The sequence below is a fragment of the Rhineura floridana genome, chromosome 7 (genome assembly GCF_030035675.1).
Source record: "Rhineura floridana isolate rRhiFlo1 chromosome 7, rRhiFlo1.hap2, whole genome shotgun sequence".
Taxonomy (NCBI): domain Eukaryota; kingdom Metazoa; phylum Chordata; class Lepidosauria; order Squamata; family Rhineuridae; genus Rhineura; species Rhineura floridana.
The window spans coordinates 101,341,603-101,369,043 of NC_084486.1; the positions used below are offsets into that span (position 1 = coordinate 101,341,603).

At 41.3% G+C, this 27,441-nt stretch overlaps 1 protein-coding gene across 8 annotated transcripts in view; it reads right to left on the reverse strand.

Moving 5' to 3' along the window:
* Positions 1-27,441, reverse strand: part of PIK3CB (phosphatidylinositol-4,5-bisphosphate 3-kinase catalytic subunit beta) — a 135,029-nt gene that overhangs the window by 102,659 nt on the left and 4,929 nt on the right. The window contains exon 2 of one of the 8 annotated variants that reach the window (XM_061636733.1): positions 19,716-19,780. The exons of the other annotated variants lie outside the window; for them this stretch is intronic. The gene's annotated coding sequence lies outside the window, so the exon portion shown is untranslated. The remainder of the gene's footprint in view (positions 1-19,715; positions 19,781-27,441) is intronic. 8 annotated transcript variants of the gene reach the window in all.

Here is a 27,441-nt window from a genome sequence, read left to right on the forward strand (position 1 = left end):
CAACAACAATTCCAAGATCCTTCTGCCATGTAGTATCGCTGAGCCAAATATCCCCCATCTTATAACTGTTTACTTGGTTTCTTTCTCCTAGGTGTAGAATGATGCACTTATCCCTGTTAAATTTCATTCTTTTGTTTTTAGCCCAATGCTCCAGCCTATCAAAGTCACTTTGAATTTTGTTTCTGTCCTCCATTGTACTAGCTACCCCCAATTTTGTATCATCAGCAATTTTGATAAGCATTCCCTGCACCTCTTCATCCAAGTCATTAATAAAAATATTGAAGAGCACTGGGCCCAGGACCAAGCCCTGCGGTATCTCACTCATTACCTCCCTCTGGTTTGAGAAGGAACCATTGACAAGCACTCTTTGAGTATGATTTTGTAGCAAACTGTGGATCCACCTGATAGTAGTACACACAGAAAGATACAAACGTGTGTTGCTGCAGCTAAAAAGAAAAACACTACAGATTATTCAAAAATAATCCAACGCTGCTCCCACATCCTACAACCAGAATCAATTTACTGTTTTCAAGTGAAGCTTTGCAAAATTATAAATTCTAATCCTCCTCTAGGATGCACACCTTAACATTGTGAGGGGGCTTGAGGGTGACAAAGAAGCTGACAGCAATGCCGTCAGGAGTCTAGACCAAGAGGCTAGACTCCTAGCAGGGGCACCCAAGGCAGAATGGTCAAAACTGAGACACTAGACTAAGATGCATCCAGACTCAAAGGAAGGCAATGGTAAACCACCTCTGAATACCTCTTACCATGAAAACCATATGAACAGAGTATCCAAAATGCAACATGAGATTGTACTGGAAGATGAGAACCCCAGGTCAGATGGCACTCAGCAAGCTACTGGGGAAGAACAACAGACAAGTGCAAGTAGTGCTGTGACTAATGATGCCACTGGGTCAAAGCAGAATGGAAGCCCAGAGGCTGATGAGCACAGATGAGAAAGAGTTGTACGACATACACAATAGGAACATGGAATGTGAGAAGCATGAACCAGGGAAAGTTAGAAATTGTCAAGCATGAACACATCACCATTACAATACTTGGTGTGAGTGAATTAAAATGGATGGGAATGGCACACTTTCAATCAGGAAACTACAAAGTATTTTATGCAGGAAATGAGAAATTAAGAAGAAATGGGGTTGCTTTAATAGTGAGAAGTGATGTAGCAAAAGCAGTTAGAAGCTATAATGCAAGGGCTGAGCAAGTTATATCAATGAGATTAAACGGGAAACCTATCAACATAACCATCATCCAAGTCTACACTCCAACAGCAAACACAGAAGAAGAGGAATTGGAGAGATTTTACACAGAAGTACAGGAGGAAATTGATCACACACCAAAACAAGATGTTCTGATAATCATGGGGGACTGGAATGCAAAAATAAGGAACAAAGAAGAACTAGAAAATGTGGGAAAATGGGGCTTAGGAGACAGAAATGAAGCAGTAGAAAGACTTATTGAATTCAGTGAAGCCAATAATTTGTTTCTTTAAAACATTTTTTGAGCAACCAAAAAGACGACTGTACACATGGACATCACCAAACGGTCAATATAGGAATCAAATTGATTATATAATTGGCATCAAAAGATGGAGATCCATACTTTCTGCGAAAACAAGACCAGGAGCAGATTGCGGTACAGATTACCAACTGATAATATCGAGTAAAGCTAAATAAATATTTCAAGAAATATGGAAATATTGGAAAACAAAACAATGGCCCACAGACTGGAAACATTCAATTTACATCCCAATTCCAAAGAAAGGGGATCCCAGGGAATGCAGTTATTATCGAACTATTGCCTTAATATCCCATGCAAGTAAAGTAATGCTCAAGATTTTACAACAAAGGCTCTTATCCTATATGGAGTGAGAAATGCCAGATGTCCAAGCTGGACTTAGAAAGGGAAGAAGTACCAAAGATCATATAGCAAACGTAAGTTGGATAGTGGAACGGACCAAGGAATTTCAGAAGGAAATCACGCTGTGCTTTATAGATTACAGCAAAGCCTTAGATTGTATAGATCATGAAAAACTGTCCAATGCTTTAAAAGAAATGGGGGTGCCACAGCATCTGATTGTCCTGATGCGCAACCTATACTCTGGACAAGAGGCTACTGTAAGGACAGAATATGGAGAAACCTACTGGTTTCCCATCGGAAAGGGTGTGAGACAGGGATGTATTTTATCACCCTATTTGTTTGATCTGTATGCAGAACATATCATACGGAAAGAGGGACTGGACCAAGGTGAAGGAGGTGTAAAAACTGGAGAGAGAAATATCAATAATTTAAGATATGCAGACGATACCATACTACTAGCAGAAACCAGTAATGATTTGAAACAAATCCTGATGAAAGTTAAAGAGGAAAGCACAAAAGCAGAATTGCAGCTGAATGTCAAGAAGACTAAAGTAATGACAACAGAAGATTTATGTAACTTTAAAGTTGACAATGAGCACATTGAACTTGTCAAGAATTATCAATACCTTGGCACAGTCATTAACCAAAATGGAGACAATAGTCAAGAAATCAGAAGAAGACTAGGACTGGGTAGGGCAGCTATGAGAGAACTAGAAAAGGTCCTGAAATGCAAAGATGTATCACCGAACACTAAAGTCAGGATCATTCAGACCATGGTATTTCCGATCTCTATGTACAGATGTGAAAGTTGGACAGTGAAAAAAGCAGATAAGAGAAAAATCAACTCATTTGAAAAGTGGTGTTGGAGGAGAGCTTTATGGTTACCATGGACCACAAAAAAGACTAATAATTAGGTTTTAGAACAAATTAAACCAAAACTATTACTAGAAGCTAAAATGATGAAACAGAGGTTATCATACTTTGGACACATAATGAGAAGACATGACTCACTAGAAAAGACAATAATGCTGGAAAAAACAGAAGGGAGTAGAGAAGGCCAAACAAGAGGTGGATTGATTCCATACAGGAAGCCACAGACCTGAACTTACAAGATCTGAAACGGTGGTTCATAACAGATGCCATTGGAGGTTGCTGATTCATAAGGTCGCCATAAGTCGAAATTGACTTGAAGGAACATAACAACAACAACATTAATTCTAATAACATTTTCAGGAAGAAACATCTACTTTCTGTTCTCTGCAAGATCTTTCATACAGCCCTAATTCACTGCTATGTTTCTGTTAACATTTTGAAATAGTTTGCGGGCAAGATAATTTTGTCTAGTTCCCCATTTCTTTCTTGCACTACTTTAGTTTGCATTTTAATAAGTAACTAACAGATATGGAGACCCATAAAATTCAATACTGTGTTTCCAATTATATAGCCATATATTGTATACCAATAGGGTAAATTTGTGGCCATAACCATACCATAGTAAGACAAAGGCCAAAGACAGATTGACAAGGGATAAGCTCCCAAGCTATTATGATGGGACTCATGTGCCACATAATGAAAAGAATGTTATTACTCCCCTGCCTCCCTGGATTGCTAATAAGCTAAGTTAGAGATGTCTTACATTCACTTAAAGGTGCACACTCTAGGTGCAGGACAGCAACAGTCAATCTAAGCAGACGAAATGGCAACTTCATCCCATTCAGCAGATATGGAACAAGATTTACCTCCTAAGCAGACTTGAAGAGGAAGGGAGACTGTTGTGCCAATATTATAAGGAATATAGCCAGTTCTAGGACACTGAAATAAAAGGAAAATGGAAGCTCAAAGCAGACTACTGGGGAGTAAGCACCACATTTAAATGCAATTCCATCTACAGTGGGCTACAACTGGTGTTTCAATGGGGAGGGATGCACATGGAAGCCCAGTGTCAGCAGCTGCCAAGGGCACAGTGCTACAGATATCAATGTCTTGGGGTCCCCTTTTCCTGTTCCCCAGGCACAAATACCAGGCAGCTGTCACTGTAGTTACTTATTAATGCCCTGGAGTCTGTTGTTCTCATCCTCCCATAAACCCATCCAATGTCCATTTTGCTATAATGGAGGATGAAGTCTTTCAGGAGAGGTAGGAATTCTTAAAGGGACAAACCTAGTTAACAGTTATCTCCTGAGAAAGCCTCTTTTGGAACTGTGTGAAATTAGAAGAACTGTGGGATGCTCATTTTAACAAATCATGCACATTTTGTAAAGGTTGGTGTGATCAAACTTTATAGCACTATAAGACACAATATCACCAGGCAACTTTTCCTTTTTCAGTCTAACAGAAAGTACAGAAATACTAGATCTGGAAGATGTGTCATTTTTGTTAAGGGATAATGATATATCCATGTGCTAGAATATGAAATTTTGCTTTAGAAAATGTGATCAATTAGATAAGTATGAGCTGCAGCACTTGACAAGATTCGACTTATATTCTTCACCTTTATTGTACCCCCCTTTTACTCTAACCCAGAAGGTGGACTGATAAAGGCAATAGTTTTAATAGCATGATTTATATACAGCTCTATTATATACAGCTCTATTTTAAAAAATCTCTACATGGTCTACACAGTGCCTGGAGGAGGAAGGAGATCCCCATCGCCCAGGGAAGAAGGAGCTCCATTTGCTGCTGCTGTCTGCCTGCTTGCTTGCTGCTGCTCGGCTACCACCACCACCCTCTCCCTGTTGGACTTCTGCTGTGCAGGTGTCAACCTTTGCAGGACCAGGCCCCCAGGTACTCAGCCAGCTGTTGCCGATATCATCCACCTGTCCCTTCCCTGGAGGGGATACATAACCTGGCTGGCTGAGGTGGCTCCTGCTTTGTAGATTGCGTGGCTTTTTGCGGGTCTTGAGTCATGTGCCTGGGAGAGAGGACTCAGAGCCAAGTAGGGAGACTTGAGGGGGCCCCAATTAGTGTAGTGACGAGTAGAGGGAGATATGGCATTGTAAGGAAGACTTGCCAGGTAAAGGGAACGCGGCCCAGGCAGTTAACAACTGTGCCTTGTTCCGGTCCTCCCCCACCTGCAGGTTTGTTGGTTGCCCTATCAACCAGCTCTCAGATCTCCGGATGCTGCTCCTAAACACCAGATCGGTGCATAATAAGATCTCCCTCATTCATGATTTAATTGTGGATGAGGCAGCCAATCTGGCACGTATAACCGAGACCTGGGTGAGTGAGCAGGGAGGAGTCAGTCTCTCCCAGCTATGTCTGCCAGGGTATCTGGTTTAGCATCAGGGTAGAATTGAGGGTTGGGGAGGGAGTGTTGCTGTGGTCTATAGGAGTTCCATCTCCCTCTGCAAGCATCCTGTCCATGTGACTACTGGGCTGGAGTCTTTGCACCTTGTGTTGGGTCAGTGGATTCTGTTGGTGTACTGCCCACCCCGCTGCCCAACAGACTCCCTAGCTGAACTGACGGAGGTGGTCTCAGGTGTACTGTTGAGATCCCCCAGACTGTTGGTTCTGGGGGATGTCAACATCCATGCCGAGGCCACCTTATCTGGGGCAGCTCAGGATTTCATGGTCTCCTTGATAACCATGGGACTGTCCCAATATGCCATTGGCCCAACACATGTAGCAGGGCATACTCTAGATTTGGTTTTTGCAACTGGACATGGAGATGGTGATCTGAATGTGTGGGGCCTTACATCAGTCCCTCTGTCATGGACAGATCACTGCTTGCTGAAGTTTAGACTTACAGCAGCTTTTCCCCTCTACAAGGGTGGGGAACCTATTAAGTTAGTTCAACCCCAGAGACTGATTCGGATGGTTTCCAAAGAGCTCTGGGTAGTTTTCTGGCTGATAGTGCTGGCGCTCCTGTCGAAACCCTGGTTGAACTGTGGAATACAGAAATGACCCAGGTGGTTGACATGATTGCTTCTGAGCACCCTCTCCTATGTAGAGCTCGTACGGCTCCATGGTATACCCCAGAGCTGAGAGTGATGAAACAATATAGGAGACAGCTTGAGTGCAGATTGAGACGAACTCCTGGTGGATGCAATTACGCACTGGTAAGTACCTATGGTAAGCTGTATTTAGGGGCAGTGAGGGCAGCAAAAAAAACAATATTTTGCTGCCACTATCAAATCATCAATCTGCCACGCAGCTGAGCTCTTCAGAATTGTTCAGGGGCTATCCAGAGCACAGCCTGGTCCCAATTTCTTAGATGAGTTTCAGTTGGTACAGCTTGAGGATGTTGACAAGGTGCTTGGACAGGTTCGTGCAACTACTTCTGTGCTGGATCCTTGCCCTTCTTGGCTAATAAAAGGTAGCAGGGATGGAACAGCCGGCTGGGCCAGGAAAGTGATTAATGCCTCTCTGCAAGAGAGGGTGGTCTCTGGCTGCCTGAAAGAGGCGGTAGCGAGACCACTCCTCCCAAGATCCTCCCAAGACCCAGAAAATCTTAATAACTATAAGCCAGTAGCAAATGTTCCATTCCTGGGCAAGGTGCTTGAATGAGTGGTAGCAGGCCAGCTCCAGACACTCTTGGATGACACCTATCTGGATCCATTTCGAGTTTTAGTTGGGTTTCAAGCCTGGTTTTGGCACAGAAACAGCCTTGGTCACCCTGTATGATGACCTCTGTTGGGAGAGAGACAGGGAGAGTGTGGCTCTGTTGATTCTCCTTGATCTCTCAGCAGCTTTTGATAGCATCAACCATGGTATCCTTCTGGGGAGACCAGCTGAGTTGGGAGTGGGAGGGACTGCATGGTGGCAGTTCCGCTCCTATTTGGCGGGTCAGCTCCAGAAAGTGGTGCTTGGGGAACATTGCTCGGCACCCTGGACTCTCCAGTATGGGGTTCCGCAGGGGTCAGTTCTGTCCCCCATGCTGTTCAACATCTACATAAAACCGTTGGGTACAGTCATCCGGAGCTTTGGAGCGCGTTGCCATGAGTATGCTGATGACACACAGCTCTAGTTCTCCTTTTCATCTTCTTCAGGTGAGGCTGTCAATGTGCTGAACCGGTGCCTGGCTGCGACAATGGACAGGATGAGGGCTAATAAACTGAGGCTCAATCCAGACAAGACTGAGATGCTGCTAGTTCCGGTTCTTCTGACCGGATGGTGGATGTCCAACCTGTCCTGGATGGGGTTGCACTTCCCCTGAAGGAGCAGGTACATAGCTTGGGGTTCTCCTAGAACCATCTCTGTCACTTGAGGCTCAGGTAGCCTCGGTGGCACAGAGTGCCTTCTACCAACTTTGGTTGGTGACCCAGCTACACCCCTATCTGGACAGGGATAACCTGGCTTCAGTTGTCCACACTCTGGTAACCTCCAAGTTAGATTACTGCAATGCGCTCTACATGGTGCTACCTTTGAAGACGATGTGGAAACTGCAGCTTGTGCAAAATGCAGCGGCCAGATTGGTAACAAGGACCAGACGGTTTGAACATATAAAACCGATTCTGGCCCGCTTACATTGGCTGCCTGTAAGTTTCCGAGCTCGATTCAAGGTGCTGGTTTTAACCTATAAAGCCTTACACAGCTTAGGACTACAATACCTGATGGAATGCCTCTCCCAACACGAACCCACCTGTACACTACGATCAACATCCAAGGCCCTCCTCCGGGTGGCTACTTGGAGGGAAGCTGGGAGTCTGGCAACAAGGGAGAGGGCCTTCTCAGTGGTGGCCCCCAAATTATGGAATGATTTTGCAGATGAGGTGCGCCTGGCACCAACACTATTATGTTTTTGACGCCAGGTCAATACTTTCCTCTTCTCCCAGGCATTTTAGCATGTGTTTTTAAATTTGTATATTTGTTTTTAATGTTTTTAATTGTTGTAAACCACCCAGAGAGCTTCGACTATGGGGTGGTATACAAATTCAATAAATAAATAATAAATTCACTAATAGGCAAAAAAAACCCTTGTGGTTTAACGTAGCTATAGCCCACAGATATTTCTATCAAACTTAAAAAAGCAGGGAAATTGGGCAGCTATAGTGAATGCACCAGGGGAGCAGGAAACCTGACCTCCTCTCAGATATTAGACTGCCCTACAAATTTGTCAATTTACCGGCGCCCTCCTGCCATGCTTACCTTGCTTACCATGTCACACCAGTCCTAGAGTGACCTCCTCGGAAAAGTGGGGCATGCTTCTTAGTAAATATGCATAGTGTTCCACTGTAAACTGGCACTGAACTGAGCATGTCCTTTGGATTTTTAAAAAGATGGGTGGACTTGTATTGGTGAATGTGCTAACAGTCAGGGGCTCTGAGACACCAGCTAGTCACATAGGGCAATTTTTAGTCACCAGTGATGAGGGGGAGGCATTATAAGCCTGACTTTTAGAAGTTCAGATCACTAGTCTCTAAAGTGGTGTCTGTACTTGCTGTTGCTCCTTCAGCTCAGCAGGGAAGAACAGGAAACTTTATGGAAGGAAACTTCTCATATGCTGAAATGATTTAGAATGAAAGGTCCCAAGTTAAAATGATTTTTAGCCCAAATGCAGAATTTTGATGTGAATACACAAGTAGGTTGAAATACCTTCCCAAGTCTGAAAGCACAGATGGAATGCCTATGCTATTAAAACTATCTTTATGAAATTACCACTCTAGCGTTCCTACAGATCCTTAAACACCAAGTTGAATGAAAAACATCAGTTATTGTGACCTGCTTTGCCCAGAAGCACATTTTCATTTGGGGTTTTTTGTGTGCTGTATGTCCTAAAAGTGTGCTCACGTCTTTGCAAAATGTTACAGTGAACAAGTCTTTGTGCAAAAAAATCTGTTTTCCTAACAGCAAGATAGAAAAGGGGAATGGCATGCCTGAAAGTGCACTCATGCTAATGTCAAATATACGATGGCCAATGCAGCAAAATTTCAAACATAAATTCTAATTCACATTTACAATATTAAAGAGTTAAAAGAGAAAAAATAATAACTTTTAAACATTATTAAAAAGAGAGGAACAGTGAGGAATTATGTTCAAAGACAATGTCCTGGGCATGGGAGGAAACGAGAAAAATGATGAATGTCTGATGGAACAAGAAGTTTTAGAACAAGAAATTTTGAACTGAGCAAGAAGAAAGGGAATCAGTCAAGTGAAGAGCCCAGCCTTCCAGTACAATGGGGAACCAGAGGAGAGGTAAGAAGCAGTCAAAGAAATGACAGCTTGAAAAGTTAATTTACTCTAATACAAAAATGAAGTCGTGACATGAGTCAGTGACAAAAGAATAGATGGAAGTAAGAATAACTGTGAGTCAGTAGTCCCTTGTATCATTTCTTTGAGTCCATGAAAATGGAAGAAGATGAGAATTGGACTGGATTTGGTACGGGTTGTGTTTAAAGGAATTTATTAGTATCTGAAGCCTCACCCATACCCCTTCGCTTTAAAGTCCTGCCTTTCTCTTTGTGATGTTCCACAAAGGGTAAAACTTGAAAGAACAGTCTTCTTAGAAATAGATGGCTAAAGTAATTTTGTGTGTACAAACATTCGCGCACACATACTCAATTCAGTTGCTTGCTTTGTGTGTGTTTGTTGCATTTCACAATACTGTTTCAGCACCATGCAAACAAGTAGAGTAAATTTATGTGACATTTATTATTCAGCTTACTGGTAAGCAACTGTGCATTAATCACTCTTGGCTTGGGTTTTAGATTCTTTAGTAAGTTCATTTTCTTTTTGAACAAAATAATAGTAAAGAGAGAGACTACATAAAAGTTCCAATTTAAAAGTTCTATGTGCTCATAATCCTAACTAAAAAACACAAAAGCACACCTTACAAATAAGAATTACTTGAAAGAAACACTGCTGTTTTTACTAGGAATGAGTTGAGAATTTAGAACAAGGGTACTTGACAATGTGCACATCCCTGTTCTAAATGCTGGAAACTGAATTTGAGTTGGACACAGCCCATCTCAGATAGATCGTGTGCCTGGATTCTGCTTGCACTCCTCAGCCCTTCCTATAGCCCTATGCTGCAAATAGATGTCCATTGTTTGTATGGGGGGGGCAATTCTGAAAGGAGACAGTTTACACCACAAAGGGGGGACCAAAGTGTGAGGTTCGCTGATGAGGTAACTTTTTCTGTCTAGTGGAGGAAGATAACTAGCATGGGCATTGCCCCCTGTCCTGTGGCTGAGATTTTTTTCTTCTAATAGCAGAAGAAGAGTATGCCTCTGTATGTTTTTACCTACAATAACTTCTGCATGGATCTTCAAGACTGTGAGCCTTTCACAGGACACTTTCACCTTTTTGTGTACCTCATGGGTAGATTCACATGACTAAACCTAATGTACAGATAACGACATGGTAAATAGGTTATATTTATCATCCTATCAAGGAATAAGGAGATGTACCATATATCAGGTGCAGATGTGTAGTATTATACAGCCACAAGAGTGGCTGTATACTATAGCCAGTGTGGATTTTTCACATTCTGCGATGTTAAATTGAAAATACCCGCCCATGCCATTCTGATGCTTCCCATAAGCTCATTTCAAATCAAAACCTTACAAAACTTATACTTCTGAACTCAGAAACGCTTGCTTAACAACCCTCTCAATTTTCATGTCGATACACAAAACAGTCAGAGAAAATCGAGAGTTCAAAGTCTAAAAGGAGAGAAAAAAACCCAGAGCCCTTTTGGATTTTTTTTCTGTCAGTTCTCATAATTTGTTGAAATTCATTTAAAATCAGCCATGTTCACACAGTACCTGTAATCCTAATACTGACCTTGCCCCATACCCTGACCTTCATCTTCTATAATCTAAAGGTCAAAAAAATGCCTGGCTGATTTTTAATTAATTTAAGAAATTTTGGCTTGAATCCAATGATAGTGCGGGGCATGCTCAGTAAGTACCAGCTGTCAGTGTTCTAAAAGCCAGACTCACAGCTGCTGGGCTTGCCTAATCAGGGGGCCACACCCACACTAGACTTTGATTTCACTTGAGACAGTCATGGCTTCCCTCAGAGAATCCTGGGAAGTGTAGTTTGTGAAGGGTGCTGAGAGGAGATTCCTATTCCCCTGAGAGAATGGTTTAACAGTCAGCCACTCTGATTGAAGGTCTGTGAGAGGAACAGGGCGTCTCCTAGCAACTCTCAGCACCCTTCACTAACTACACTTCCTAGGATTCTTTGAGAGAAGCCATGACTGTCCAAAGTGAAATAAAGACCTGGTGTGGATGTGGCCAGGGGCAGCTTCGGTTTAAATTTTGGTGGGAGGCTACATGTGCCTGCTGTAGAATAAAAAGGTGGGAGAAACGCTGAAAAGCAATGATACTGTTCACAAAGTTTTCCTTTTGGAAAAGAAAGGGGCTTCCCCTCTGCCCAGTGCCTGCCCACCCACCCACCCAATCTCCTCTCCTCCTCCTCCCCCTCCCCCAGGTCAGTGTTGGACTACGACAGGGGAGATGAGGGTTTGAATCCCCACACAGCCATGAAGTTCATTGGGTGACCTTGGGCCAGTCACTGCCTCTCAGCCTCAGAGGAAGGCAATGGTAAAACCACCTCTGAATACCATTAACCATGAAAACCCTGTTCAAAGGTTCGCCATAAGTCACAATTGACTTGAAGGCAGTCCATTTCCATTTTCAAACATGATTGCACAGAAATAAATCCCACTGAACTCAAAAAGTATGCAAATGATCAAACCCACCCTCCTTTCTCCTCCCTCCTACCCCCTCCCGGTACGCCGCTCAGACCCTCAATTCCTTGCCTTTCTGCTCCGAATGGGAAGGGAGAAGCCAGAAAACACTCAGTTCCATTTTGTACTTTCTCTTTCTCTATCTTCCCTCTGCAAGTATCCATGGTGGCAGCGGTGGCGGCCCGCCCTGAGAGGACTGGTGGGCTCTTGCCACCCTCTGTGAGGCGATGAGGCACCATTGGGAGAGGGTGCAGAGTCAGCCCGTTTAGCCAGGCGAAGGCTGGCCGGCGCTCGCCAATGCCATTTGCCCGCCGCCACTTCCTCCTCAGGGGAATGAGGGGACAAGAAATGGAGGGCAGGAAGAAGCGGGAGAGGCAGAAGAAAATGCTGCCTCAGCATGCTTGGACCTGAGGCAAAAGTCGAGCAGGAGGCCCGTCGAGAGGGTCTTCCCTGAGGGGAAAAGAGATGGAGGCAGGAAAGAGCTTGAGGAGGGTCGTGCAGGATTGGGCGTTGTGGTACCCCATCCCATAATACCCGCTCATTGTTGCATCGGTGCAGGCAAGCTGAGAGGCCCTCATCCAGTCACAGAATCACAAATACATCTCAGCTTATTTTGTCTAGTTTTTGGTCTAAAGCAGGTTTACCTCACCCTTCAGGTTCCCAGAAAGAATAAAAAAGACAGATGAAAAAATCTTTCCTGTATTGATGGGGGGTGGTGGACTTGATGGCTTTATAGGCCCCTTCCAACTTTATTGTTCTATGATTCTAAGACTAAAAAGACAAGACGCTCCCAGCTTACAAGACACACAACACGTTTTTATGATGTTTTAAAGTGTTTTTAGTGTTTCTGTTTGCTGCCCTGGGCTCCTGCTGGAAGGAAGGGCGGGGTAGAAATAAAATAATAATTAAATAAATAAACAGGAAAGGAACGTGGGGAAAGAGAAGTTGGGAGAGGGTGAGAAGCAAATTTGGGGACTCCAGTCTTTTGAAAGTTTATAAAGTTCTTATAGAGACTGTTCTTCAGGCCCCCAGATGGGCTTTGTTGTTGTTATGTGCCTTCAAGTTGATTACGACTTATGGCAACCTTATGAATCAGTTACATCCAAGAGGATCTTGTAAGTTCAGGTCTGTGGCTTCCTTTATGGAATGAATCCATCTATTGTCTGGTCTTCCTCTTTTTCTACTCCCTTCTGTTTTTCCCAACACGATTGTCTTTTCTAGCGAATCATGACTTCTCATTATGTGTCTAAAGTATGATAACCTCAGTTTCATCATTTTAGCTTCTAGTGATAGTTCTGGTTTAATTTGTTCTAACACCCAATTATTTGCCTTTTTTGCAGTCCTTAGTTTTTCGTAGTCCATGGTATGCGCAAAGCTCTCTAACAACACATTTCAAATGAGTTAATTTTTCTCTTATCTGCTTTTTTCACTGTCCAACTTTCACATCCATGCCTAGAGATTGGGAATACCATGGTCTGAATGATCCTGACTTTAGTGTTCAGTGATACATGTTTGCATTTCAGGACCTTTTCTAGTTCTCTCATAGCTGCCCTACCCAGTCCTAGTCTTCTTCTGATTTCTTGACTATTGTCTCCATTTTGGTTAATGACTGTGCCAAGGTATTGATAATTCCTGACAAATTCAATGTCCTCATTGTCAACTTTAAAGTTACATAAATTTTCTGTTGTCATTACTTAAGTCTTCTTGACATTCAGCTGTAGTCCTGCTTTTGTGCTTTCCTCTTTAACTTTCATCAGCATTCGTTTCAAATCATTACTGGTTTCTGCTAGTAGTATGGTATCGTCTGCATATATTAAATTATTGATATTTTTCCCTTCAATTTTCACACCTCCTTCATCTTGGTCCAATCCCACTTTCCGTATGATATATGCTGTGTATAGATTAAACAAATAGGGTGATAAAATACAACCCTGTCTCACACCCTTTCCGATGTGGAACCCATCGGTTTCTCCATATTCTGCCCTTACAGTAGCCTCTTGTCCATAGTATAAGTTGCACATCAGAACAATCAGATGCTGTGGCACCCCCATTTCTTTTAAAGCATCCCATCGTTTTTCATGATCTACATAATCTAAGGTTTTGCTATAATCTATAAAGCACAGCGTGATTTCCTTCTGAAATTCCTTGGTCTGTTCCATTATCCAACGTATGTTTGCTATATGATCTCTGGTGCCTCTTCCCTTTCTAAATCCAGCTTGGACATCTGGCATTTATCACTCCATATATGGTAAGAGCCTTTGTTGTAGAATCTTGAGCATTATTTTACTTGCATGGGATATTAAGGCAATAGTGCGATAATTACTGCATTCTCTGGGATCCCCTTTCTTTTTGGGATGTATATTGAACGCTTCTAGTCTGTGGGCCATTGTTTAGTTTTCCATATTTCTTGACAAATTTTTGTCAAAATTTGGACAGATTCAGTCTCAGTAGCTTGTAGCAACTCTACTGGTATGCCATCTGTTCCTGGTGATTTGTTTCTTCCAAGTATTTTAAGAGCAGCTTTCACCTCACATTCTAAAATTTCTGGTTCTCCTTCATATGGTTCCTCCGTGAATGAATCTGTCATCCTTGCATCTCTTTTATATAGTTCTTCAGTGTATTGCTTCCATCTTTTATTTTGTCTCGGTCAGTCAGCGTGTTCCCCTGTTGATTATTCAACAACCCTAAATGTAAATGTACTGCCTTCAAGTCAATTCTGACTTATGGCGACCCTATGAATAGGGTTTTCATGAGGCTGAGAGGCAGTGACTGGCCCAAGGTCACCCAGCGAGCTTCATGGCTATGTGGGGGTACTCTTGGTTTAAACTTCCTTTTAATTTCTCTAAACTTTTGGAATAGGGCTCTTGTTCTACCTTTTTTGTTGTCCTCTTCTATTTCTTTACAATAACTATTGTAATAGTTCTCTTTGTCCCTATGTGCTAGTCGCTGTATTACTGCAGTTAAGGTTCTGATCGTGTTTCTGTCTCCTTTTGCTTTCCTTTTATCTTTAACCATTTTAAGAGTTTTGTCAGTCATCCCTTGAGGTCTTTCTCTCTTTTTAACTAGAAGTATTGTCTTTTTGCATTCTTCCCTGATAATCTCTCTGACTTCAATCCATAGCTTTTCTTCTTGTTCTCTATCAACTAAGTTTAAAGCCTCAAAGCTGTTCCTTATTTGATCTTTCTACTCTTCTGTGATATTATTTAAATTGTATTTTGGCATTATGATTGCTTTGTTCTTCTTTAGCTGTACTTTGATTTTTGATATTAGCAGTTCAATTATAAAAGGTAAGGGTGCCGATTTATAATTTGCAGGGGGGCGCTGAGCACGCCAGCACCGGCCCTGGGTTACTCACAGGAGAGTGTTCAAACGAATGCAGACTTAAGTATGTACTTGCATCCCAGAAGATGCTGTTTGGCTTTAAAACAGCCTCTGCCAACCTACTGCTTTCCGGGGCTGATGGGAATTGTACAAAACATCTAGAGGGCACCATATTGAGTAAGCCTACTTTATAAAATGTTTGTATCCTTTCTGCATGATATAAGTAAATTGTGGTAACGACTCATAGTTAACCAGTTTGTAGTGCTGTTAGAAAGAGCTTACTTATTTCAAACATTTATAGGCCATCTTTCTGTTGAAATACTGAACACACAACATGCTAAAAATTAAGCTTAAACACAGTTAAAAATTCCGTAATGATTTAAATTACCAGCAGGCAGGTCCCATCCTAAATGCCCATCTGTAAGAGACTATGACTCCTTAATGAGAAAAGACAAGTTATCAATGTACAGAAATCATATTACATAATGTATTTTATTTATTTATTATTTGATTTATATCCCGCACTTCCTCCCAGTAGGAGCCCAGGGCAGCAAACAAAAGCACTAAAAACACTTTAAAACATCATAAAAACAGACATTAGAATACATTAAAACAAAACAACAAAGCTTTTAAGAAAGATTTGAAGACTTTTTTAAAACAAAGGTTAAAAAACATATTGTTTTAAAAAAAGGTTTAAAAGCATATTAAAAAACAATTCCAACACAGAAGCAGACTGGGATAAGGTCTCAACTTAAAAGGCTTGTTGAAAGGCTTGTTTTGGGGCTGAGCCCAGGCAGTAGAAACAAGTCTAGCCTAAATTCTAACAAACCCTGACTCAAATTAAAGGGATATGGAAAGCACAGATTTCACCTGCAAAGCCTTGTAGTTCTGTTGTAAATAGGTCTCAGCTTGAGCAAAAATAATTTGTTTTGTCTTTTATCAAAAAAATAGGCAGCCCTTATGTAACAGTGGCCATGATTTTCTATATGTTCATAAATATTAAACACATAATTACTCCATCCACTCAGGTAATTCAGAACAAGGAGCTATTATACAAATAAGGAAACTAACCTGGAAGATTGAAGGAGCACCTGACATTCAATCCTTGACCTGTCTGATAAGGGAGGCATTCAAAGGTCTGGTTGCCTGGTCACCCATGACAACTTAATAAATACTAGTGCTGCTGCCAAGTTTTAACAGCAGCAGAATTTTGTTTGTACAATACAGTTCATCTCCAAAGAGTACCTCAAAAATTGTGGCATACTTACTGAAAACTGCAGTGTTTAAACTAAATATACTGCATGTTCATCCAAGGTGTTTTGAGCATTTTCATGCTACAGCAACAAGCATTCTATAGTGTGGTGTCTATATTTTTGTGAAATTTTCACATCAATCTCCTAGAACTGTTTTCCCCAATTTGATGTTCTCCAAATGTTTTGGATTACAACTCCCAATAGTTCTGAGCACAGGCTGTGCTGGCTAGGGCTAATGGGAAGGGCACCAGATTGGGGAATTCTGACCTAGAATCCCAAAAGTGTAAATACAACTATAAATTCTGCAAATCTCATTTTGTAAGACAATGATCCCAATGTTACACATTCTTAGGTGCCACCAATCCCATATTGGCCTGGCTCAGATTGTATAATTCATGGGTTATCAGACTGAGTTTATCTGACCATGTCCTTCTATTGCACACCTAAGTTTGTTGAACCAGTTAACATTTATATCTGAACAAGGAAACTGTGGTTTAAACTCTGGCTACAAACCAGGATTGCAAACCTGAGACAAGTGTGCAGGGATACTGTTATGTTTTCTTCCTGATTCAACTACGATTTATTGGGTTGAGATTGTTACATCTAAATGAGGTCTTTGTGTGCAATAATAAAGTTAACTAAACTTGAAACAAACAAAAAACCCTACTACTTGAACTACAAACTTGTATCTAAAAAAACATAGCAATTATCTCTTACTACAACAACTGAGTAGCAACATATGCCCTGTTACAACTGGCACCAGCATATGGCTTTACAAGTATGAGCATATGGATTTACAAAATTTCAGTCGAGCCTAAGAAATCAGGAAAGGATACCAACTACACAATGTAGAAAGAACAGCATCATGGTCAGGGCTACTGGAACAGAGGAGGCAGAGACCCATGACCTTTATGAAGATGCAAAAGGAGCTAGAGAAGGGTGAATGGGGAAAAAAGTGGCAAGGAAGATAACTGATGACTGTCCGCTTGGTTTTAAAAGTCCTATCAAATCTGATTTTCTTGCAGTTTTCTTACATCTTCAGCTGTAAAGAAGCACAGGGGAACCAACTACACTTGCCACTTTGGGGGAAAGACATGACTGTTTGAGGAGGAATGATAGTGGAATAAATGTCTGGTGTGAATATGGTCCTACTAATTGGCTGTGAGCTGATCCGTTCCACCGGTGTGATCTCTGGTATGGGGTGCACTTCAAGACCGTTATGGCACCCCGCTAATTGGAATCACATACTTCTGTGGCGAGACTCGCACATACGCCTCAAGTCTGCAGTGTTCCAGCCAAGCGCCCCTCTGATTGGTCAAGGAATCTGTCTGGCTGTTCCTAGGCCTTTTCTATGAAGGTGATGTGGGTTCTTTGTTGCCTACCCCACATCTTGATTCCAGTCTTCAATGCTGACCCTTATGAAGATCCTATTGCTGACCTCTATGAAGATCCTATTGCTACTTGCTGGTGTAGCAGGATCAAATGCTGTAAAGTGGTTTATTTTAGAGTACGCAGGCTGGCTTTGTTGTTTTACTGTTCCAGTCTTGTAATCTCCTTAAATGCGCTTTGGTATTTCTTAACCTCTTTTTATTTTCACTGGTATGTGGGTTATTTTATGCTGCTATATTTTTAAATAATGATTAATAAATCTACCTCTTATGATCTGGTGTGTTTTCCTGGATGACAGTGTGGTCCTAAATCCAGACCTGACTGCTTTGGTCAGACTGCTGCTGAGGCTCCAGAGACAGAGTCTGGTTTTTTAGCTCTTGCCAGAGAATCTCAAAGGGTGTCCAGTGTAAGGCTTGGGAGACTTCTGGCCCAAGTTCAAGTAGACTTAAGGAGTGGGGGCAGCAATACTACCTTGCAGGGTTGGTTTTTCCCTGGTTGTTGGCCCTTGCTATATCAACAAGGACACTGGCCCTGGATTTGGAGACAGGTGTTCCTTGACTCACATCATAGCTTTTACAAATTCCATTCCCTGCTCCCCTTTATTGCCTCAAAGGCTTTTTCTTACCCTCCCTCTGCCAGTTCACCCCTTGGCTCCATGTGCCAGCTTGCCTTCCCCATCTCTTTGCCTTCCTAAGACCACTCCTCGTGTACCCAGGGTATCTCTTCCAAACTTATGAACTCTCCTCCTTTGTTCCCCCCCCCCACTAATTCCCATCTTGGGCCTCCTCCACGGGGTCTGCTGTTGCATGGCCGGATCTTTGAAGAACTGTGGTTTGGAGGGGATGTTCTTGGGGGGGGGCTCACCAGAGCTTTGACAGTTAAGTTTCATTGATAAATTTATTTACAAAATATTTATCTACAGCCCTCTCTTACAAAGAGCAGTGTACAGCAATATAAAGACCTAGCCCAGGCATTTAAAAATTTAAAAAAATTTTAAAATTGAATTTAAATTTGGAATTTTAATTATGTTTTATTGTGTACTGTATTGTATTTACATCCGCTTGTATTTTAATCTGTTTTATTATGCTGTTCACCGCCGTGGGAGCTTATTGCTATAGGGCGGTTTAGAAATGTAATAAAATAAATAAATAAATAAATAAATAAATAAATGTCCTCGGCTGATGATTAAAGCAAAAGGTGATGGACAGGTTGTGGACACCAACTGCTACTGAAGACATCATGCTACTTGAAAGTAGCAAAGCACGGGTGAGGAACTTGTAGCCCTCCAAATGATGTTGGACTTCAACTTCTATCAGCCCCTGACAGCATGGCCAGTAGTCAGGGATGGTAGGAGTTGCAATGCAGCAACATCTGGGAGGGCCACAAGTTCCCCACCCCTGCTGGAAAAGATAGTGAGCAACTAAACATGGAAGGCTATTATATCACAGTAAGCATTCTGCTCTGCACAGTTCCAAAAGTTGTCTTCCTAACCCCGGAATTGACAATGGCAGGCAAAAAGTTGAAGGGATGGTGGATACAGTGGTTTGGGGTAGTTGTACAACTCTACCAACAGTCAGAGGGTTGACAAGATGAGCAATGCAACAGCAACTGGTAAGTATGGACCAGATTTATTCTTTGATTGGTAGTAAAAAAAATTAATACAAATTTACTCAACTCAAACAGGGTTCACTTCAGTGTTATTAGGCTGTCCCGCACTTGCTTGACATTCTTCTATTGATTCATTTACATCTAGGTAGTGATTTCATGTATCTAAGAACAAGAAAAGCAAAATAAAGGGAATAGTCCCCATGTGGGAGGCAACCCAATAATGTGAAAAGCTTGTGAAGAAGTAGAGTTGTCTCTGTTTCCAAGAGGGAACAATGAATGAAAAGAATGGAGCACACTCTTTCCCTTTTGCATTAACTGAGATGAGAGCAAGCAGTAGTCACTTGGGATTGTTTGTAGTTAAATATTACACTAGTCTATTTTGGCAACTGCTCACACCTCCCTAAATAAAGGAAATGCATTTTTGCAGCTATATGGTTCACCTTGTAATAGCCTTAAAAAACAAATTATTACTCCTAAAGTTAAAAAAAGTTCCAAAGAGGCTACTAATGCAGTTTTAAAAGTCTTTATATATATATAAAATTACACTGAACATGGACTTACTACTGTACAAAAGCCAAAGCATAAATCAGAATATTGTCAAGCCTAGTAATACTGAACTGGCAATCACTAACCAGGAAAGAGATCTCAGGATCATGGTGGATCGATCAATAAAAATGTCAGCTCAGCATGCATGACACTGAAAAAGACAAATACCATGAGTGGAACTATTAAGAAAGGGATTCTAAATAAGATATTTAATATCATAATGCCTTTATACAAGTACATGATGCAGCCACATTTCCGACCATCCCAACTCAAGAGGTATATAGTAGACCTGGAAAAGATGCAGAAGAAAGCAACTAAAGGGACTGAAGGAAAGGCTAAACTCGGGGCTTTTTAGCTTAAAGAAAAGTTCACTAATGATATACATAATAATGGTTCATAAAAACTATATAATAGTGTGGAGAAAGTGGATAGAATTCTCTCCCCCACTCCTGTACATTAGAACTTAACTTCATCAAGATGTGGCGATGGTCACTAACGTGGTGGGTGAGGGTTAGACAAAGTCATGGCAGACATCTATCAATGGCTATTCGCTAAAGAACCTCCAGGCTCAAAGGCAGCATTGCCCCTGAGTACCAGCTGCTGGGGAAAAAGAGTAGGAAAGGTTGGTTGCCCTCATATCCTGCTTGTGGGTTTCCTGGAAGAGTCCACAAGAGCAATTGTGGAAACAAGATGCTGGACTAGATGGACCTTTGATCCATCAGGGATACCATATACCAGGGCTGTGGAGTTGGAAGTGATTTTGGGTGGAGTCGGAGTCGGAAGAAATGTACCGACTCCGACTCCTTCATAAATGGCAAATGTATATTAACTAGTAATAATAATAATAATAATAATAATAATAAAAAACAACTTTATTTCTACCCCGCCCTTTTTCCAATAGGACTCAGAGCGGCTTACAACTAAAAACAACACACCATTAAAACATACAAAGTATACAATTAAAAATAGAATTAAACTTTGAGAAAAATTAAAACCATAAAACATACGTTAAAAACAGCAGACAATTTAAAATAATAAGACCATATAATGTAGTCACCAGTCCTAGGACACTTAATCCTAGTTGTTCTCTATCTCAAATGCCCGTTGAAAGAAAACAGTCTTTACTTGTTGCCGGAAAGACGGCAAGGAGGGAGCTAATCGCACCTCACTCGGAAGGGAATTCCATAGCCTAGGGGCGGCCACCGAAAAGGCCCTATCTCGTGTCCCCATCATATGTACTTGCAAAGGTGTGGGGAGCACAAGAAGGGCCTCACCTGAAGATCTCAAATCCCGGGCAGGTTCATAGTAATAACAAATTTACTGTAGTAAAATGGTAGCACAAGACATTTCATCACCACCACGTGAATCCAGAGCTTGGAAAAGTTACTTTTTTGAACTACAACTCCCACGAGCCCAATCCCTGGGGCTGATGGGAGTTGTAGTTTAAAAAAGTAACTTTTCCAAGCTCTGGATTCACATGGTGGTGATGAAATGCCTTGTGCTACCATTTTACTACAGTAAATTTGTTATTACTAGTTAATATACATTTGCCATTTATGAAGGAGTCGGAGTCGGACAGCAGAAAAATAGAGGAGTCGGAGTCGAAGGTCTGGCATACTGACTCCACAGCCCTGCCTATACTATGATATATTATGTTAGGCCAACAAGTTAACATGGAAAATCATGCACAAAAACAGTTGTGAAAGCATAGTGTCAGATGTACAACATATTGCCTAGTACAGCCAAACAGTACTAATGACATTATTGTGCTGGCTACAGCCATCACCAGCACAGTGGAAGTGAGACACAATGACATCCTGTAGCACAAGAACAAATGGAGTAGTAGGCTAGATTCATCCTCAGGTATCATCCTCGGGGTCTTTCAGATACTGTGAGCAACGCTTTCTATCTATATAATAAGCCACTGTAGCGAGAGTGCAACTTACAATAACAGAAAGAGGTCAGCCTCACAAACGATCACATCAGCTGAATGTCTTCGTTTGCAATATATATCTCTGGAATTGGTCTCCCAGAAGCTTACCTATTCAACAACCTGGGTTCTGATACAAGGATCAGTGGGAAAATGCTACAACACATGAACACTAGACTGTGCTGTAAATATTCATTTTTCTTTCCAGCTGAAAAATGTCTAATTGTAAAATTAGAAAACAGATGATTTTATTTAAGACTAAATTCAGATAATTGTTTTTAAAAATAAACTTATTTTAGCTATACTTGAGCACCATGAGTTCTTGCTAAACTTTAAAGTTGGGTCTAATTTTATGATACTGTATTAACTCTCAATCCTTCTTACTCTAGATATATATTTATGTCCCATAAAGGTTTCAGGAAAGTTTCATACTGTTTATCTATATCTTCTTTACGTTTTGTGCAGATGAGCACATTCTCACATACATTAATTGTTCTTTTCATTCATGAACAAAAAACTTGCATTTCAATATCCTATTTCCCCACAGCAGTTAGACAGCCATGATCTCACAATTGCTTAACTGCAAGTGGCTCACAGCAAGTGTCTTTTCATGACTGGCCTCGCAAAAAACATGGGGATGTTTTATAGATACTGATGATGGATGTACAGGGAGTTCATTCAGGCCATGAAGCTCCAAAAATTCCCAACTATAATTATGCTACATATAATTTGAGTTTGTGCACTATTTTGTAATAAGCAATTTCAATTATCTTTTCAGTGCCCCTGAAGAAGGTGTTGTCTGATACACAATGGGCTTTTTGTAACTTACAATAAAGCTTTCCATATGTTTTAGCACTGTTTTGAGGATTTGCCTCTTTTTTCTGCTCACAAGAGGAGACAGCTAGATTAATACTTTTTCCACTCTCCTAGTGTTTGACATTGGGTTGGTTAATATTATAACCTTCTATAGCAATTTGGTACACAGATGTAATTACAAAGAAATGTTAACATATAAAAAGTTAGTGAAAAACAAAAGTATAACTTTGACACACTGCCGTATCTTGATTACCATAATCTCAAGCATCATGAAATGTAACAGTGATCATATGGTAGAGAGAACCCTCTCCCACACACACACTCACATTGGGACCCATTTGGAATTATCAGGGTACTGTTCTTCATCCTCTGCAATTCACTCCCTGGATGAACTGAGAAGATCCCATGCCTTTGTATGCTGTTGATATTCAGCTATACCTCTCTACCCTTGGCCAGGTGTGGACAACTTGTGTCCCTCCAAATGTTGGTGGGCTCCAACTCCTATCAGACCCAGATAGCATGACCAATGGTGAGGGATGGTGCAGCTGTAGTCTAGCAACAACTGGAGGACACTGGAGGTGCCTGACGGAAGCCCGCAAGCAGGACCCGAGTGCAAGAACACTCTCCCCTCCTGAGGCTTCCGGTAACTGGTTTTCAGAAGCATGCTGCCTCTGACTAGGGTGGCACAGCACAGCCATCATGGCTAGTAGCCACTGACAGCCCTGTCCTTCATGAATTTGTCTAATCTTCTTTTAAAGTCATCCAAGCTGGTGGCCATTACTGCATCTTGTGGGAGCAAATTCCATAGTTTAACTATGTGCTGAAAAGAAGTATTTCCTTTTGTCTGTCCTGAATCTTCCAACATTCAGCTTCTTTGAATGTCCACGAGTTCCAGTATTATGAGAGAGGGAGAAGAACTTTTCTCTATCCACTTTCTCAATGCCATGCATAATTTTATACACTTCTATCATGTCTCCTCTGACTTGCCTTTTCTCTAAACTAAAAAGCCCCAAATGCTGCAACCTTTCCTCATAAGGTTTGCTTGGATGGGTCTTCACCTGTCATCCAAAGCCATTTCATTCTTGATTATACTCTGTATCCATTGCGAAAAGAACACCATTTAGCCAGTTAACAAGACACAAACCTTGAAGTTTTTCTAATCCTTCCCTAAAACCAGTCTGTCACCAAATCACATCACTACCTACACAATATTGCAAAGATCTACACCTGCCTCTCAGTCTTTGCTTGTTAAATATTACTCCTTTCACATCCAAAAGTTTAAACTGCAAAATTCACCTCTGATTATTCAGATGTTGCTCTCCACCCCTTTCTATCATGAACTTCTTGTCCTCTTTACACTTCAAGCTCTTTGTGGCTTTGTGCCCTATTTTTCTACCTGTGTTTCCTATCCTTAAGTGCTTTCAATTTCCCAAAGCATACAGAAGTCCAGAGTCAGCACTATACAGTTTGGAGGAAAAAGTATTGAAACTTATGGTGTCTTGTATGCATGAAACTAGTACTTTAGTGAGCAGACTCCTTTCGCAAACAGCACAAGTGCTAATCCTAAATCAGGTTTCCCAAAGAGATCTCTTTGCCTTCCATCTGAAGGCGGACTCAGACTTGTTACAATCTATGGCTGTCATCTTTCAAAGGCTTGAGATATTTTCCAGGCAATCAGGGGGAAAAACATTCACACTCATTGACATTATTTTGGCAAGCCCCCACCCCATTAATTTCCCAGTTAGGAAGCCCATTTAGAGTAATTAAGATGGCTAAACTTATAACCCTATTATATCCCTACCTGGGTTCTTTGCTCCTCCATCTGTACTCTCAACCATTGAGAAGTCTCCTGTTTCATTAAATTGACTCTCCACCACGTCCCTTACCATCTCTCATAGCTTGAACTCTATCCCAAAAGACAACTTGCCACTTCTCTTCAAGTCTCTACTAAAACTCACTCACTTCTTTCATGAAGTCTTTGCTAAATCCTCTAGTCCTTACCCCCAACTGAAACAAAGCTTGAGAATATGCAAGTACATTTTCACATATTCAACTGTACTCTTGCTTCTTTTTCCTTGGTTTGCCAATATTTGGAATGCCAGCTGCTCAGGGGAGAGACCCATCTTTTTTTTACTTGTGTTATTTTTCAAGTCCTTGTTAATGAAGCTGTTATAAATAATTGTCTCCACTCACCAAAACACAAAGGTCCATATGTAGATTAGAAAAAGTCTAAGCTTAAACTTCCAAACTTATTTCAGCCTTTGTGGTTTGTACCAATGTGGAAGTACGCAATATCATGGTCTGTTCTGTAGGCAATGGATTATTTTTCAGAATTGCTCATGGAAAGCTCCCCAGTTTACCATGATGCTCAACTGCCTTGCCCTAAGCTGCCCTACCCCTGCAAGTGTTGCGGTGAATGCTGATCCACTGTCACAACAGAGCTGGACAGGAGAAGGGTGGGTGTTTCAATCTCCCCTAGCTGTCCTTGGTTACCTCTGGCATCACCTGCATAACCTAGGCTTAAACAGTCAAGTAATACTGGAGCCTGGAGACAAAAGTTCAAGTCCAAGGTCAATGAGCAACATCTTAAGCCACATAAAAGACTGTCCACAGACCTTGGGTTTTTTGGATGGCACTTTCTCAATGCAAATTGAGCAAGATGTATCAAACGTTTTTTGGCTGCAGAGGGAAAGACAACACTTGCTATGAAATAAACACATATAAAATCAGCAATCACATAATTCACCAAGCTGGTGTTTTTTAAATATTTATTTATGTATTACATTTATTTCCCACCCTTCCTCCTAGAATTTTAAATACTAATCAAATTTGTACATTAACAAATGTATTGTAGCCTGCTCAGAACCAATGGAATTAAACCAATCCAAATAAAACACAAAGCAAACACTGGAGTGTCAGTCCAACTGATTTCAACAGAATTTTCTTCCATTAAGATTGCTTTGATGTCGATCTAAAGAAGTTTGATCTATCTATATATATATATAATTTTTTTAGAAAAAATTGGTTGCTTTGCATACTGACCCAGTTACAAAACAGCTTAACCAGCAAGAGCTAACCAACTCACAGGACCATTTTAATTGTCCATATTGGGTTTCTGGGTCATTACATTTTTCTGACTTGCTACAGCTCAATGCATTCATATTTCAGTTGAGAGAGCAGGTGATCAGGCTGCATTCTAATATATTGTTAGGGGCTTCCCACTTCCCAAAGAGCTGAGAAGTTCCAAAGGCAGCACTACTCAGGTTTGCTTCCCTTTGGAGACGGGAGACTTAAACCAAATATTTTAAAGTTGGTATATTTACAAAATATACAGCAGAACGGTATGTGAAAACAAGCAGCACACACACTTCTACAAGGCAGCAGATCTGCTACCTCACATCAGTTCTCTAGAGACAGACATTTGCACCTCAAGATGTGTATTAAGCCTCAGCTAACTGTCCACCACTGTCTACAAAACTGCTCTTGTGACATCACACACATCCCTTTTTGAAACTCTGATCGTTTTCTCTTTCCAAACATTCCATAGCAATCTCTGTCTCAAGAAACCATCTCCGGCCAACCTGGCATGTTATGAAATATTGTTGTTGTTGTTATATGCCTTCAAGTCAATTACGACTTATGGCAACCCTATGAATCAGTGACCTCCAATAGCATCTATTATAAACCACCCAGTTAATGGTCTTTAACAGTGCAATTCCCCGAAGGACCAATCCTCATACCCCCTCAGCTGTGCCAGGCTGGAGCTAGCACAGCAAAAACAACAGTAGCAACAACAATAACCTCCCCCACTCCACCTTCCACCCTGGAAGAGTTTTACCTAAGTCAGCGAATATTGCCTAGAGTTAAGATTGCTCTGTAAATAAATATATTTGTGGGGTTTTTTGCTTGTTTCCTGGAGCTGTTCCAAGAGCCTTTTTGGCTGAAGAGCAGGGTAAAATTGCTTTAAGTCAGTTAGATCCCAGACTGTGAAGCAAAGCCTAACCACAGTCTGGGGTCTGACAAAATAAAGTTTAAGCGATAGTCTACCTACAGTAATCAGATAGAAATGTCACAATCATTGGTAACATGGTAATTATTATTGGTAATTAAGCAGAGGGCATAGTTAATTGAGTGGTATATAAATGCCTGCCCCACAAATAGCCAATTCAAGCTTCCTTTCAAATTTTGTTCACATAGTTCTTTCAAAAGCTGTGACAACAGCAGCTTCTCGTCAGCCTCTGCAAGACTTCTAGTCATGCTGTTACCAGGTCAGTGCAACACACTAAACTCAGCTTTAAAATTAAAAGCCCCAAATTTATATCTCCAGTCTTGCCATATTAAAAAAACATGATCAAGAAATAGTGATTATAATGTTTAGTTGTAATTCTTAAAGCCAACTTTTTTCTGGTCCTATCACAAGTTTCATCTTCAACTGTCTCTGCATAGTAATAGGACACACCTCTCTCTTGCATTAATGGGTCTCTCACTTTGTAAAAACAACCACCCCCTTTCTTCTGACTGTCCTCATCAGATTTCCAAACAGGCACCTTGCACCTCACGTTGCTTCCAGCCTTCAGCTCTCCATCTCTTTCTCTGTTCCTGTTTCACATCTAAACTGCATCTTGTATTATTTCTCTCATACTCACGTACAGTGTATATCAGCCAACAAAGATCTATGCTTCATGCAACTTAGAATGTGGATTCTGGCTGACAAAAGCTTAAGCCACAATCAATTTGTAGATCATTTCAAGGTTTTTACAGGTCTCTTTGATGGAATCTTCTAAAGTGATGTTTCCTGGATCCATACAAACATTCTCATGTTTCAGAGCTGTGAAATTCCTAACTACCAAGACTTCATCCTACAAAGATCACACTCCTGTGAGAAATGGATTTCCAGACAACTGTATGGCTGTGTTCAGACGCAGCATTAACCCATGGCTTAGTGCAAGGGTGGGAAAACTCTGACCTGTGGGCCAAATTTGGCCCACCAGGCTTCCCTATTTGGCACATGAAATTGTTTTGGCCTTACCTTGCACCTGACATCACATGTGTCAGGCATGGGGCAG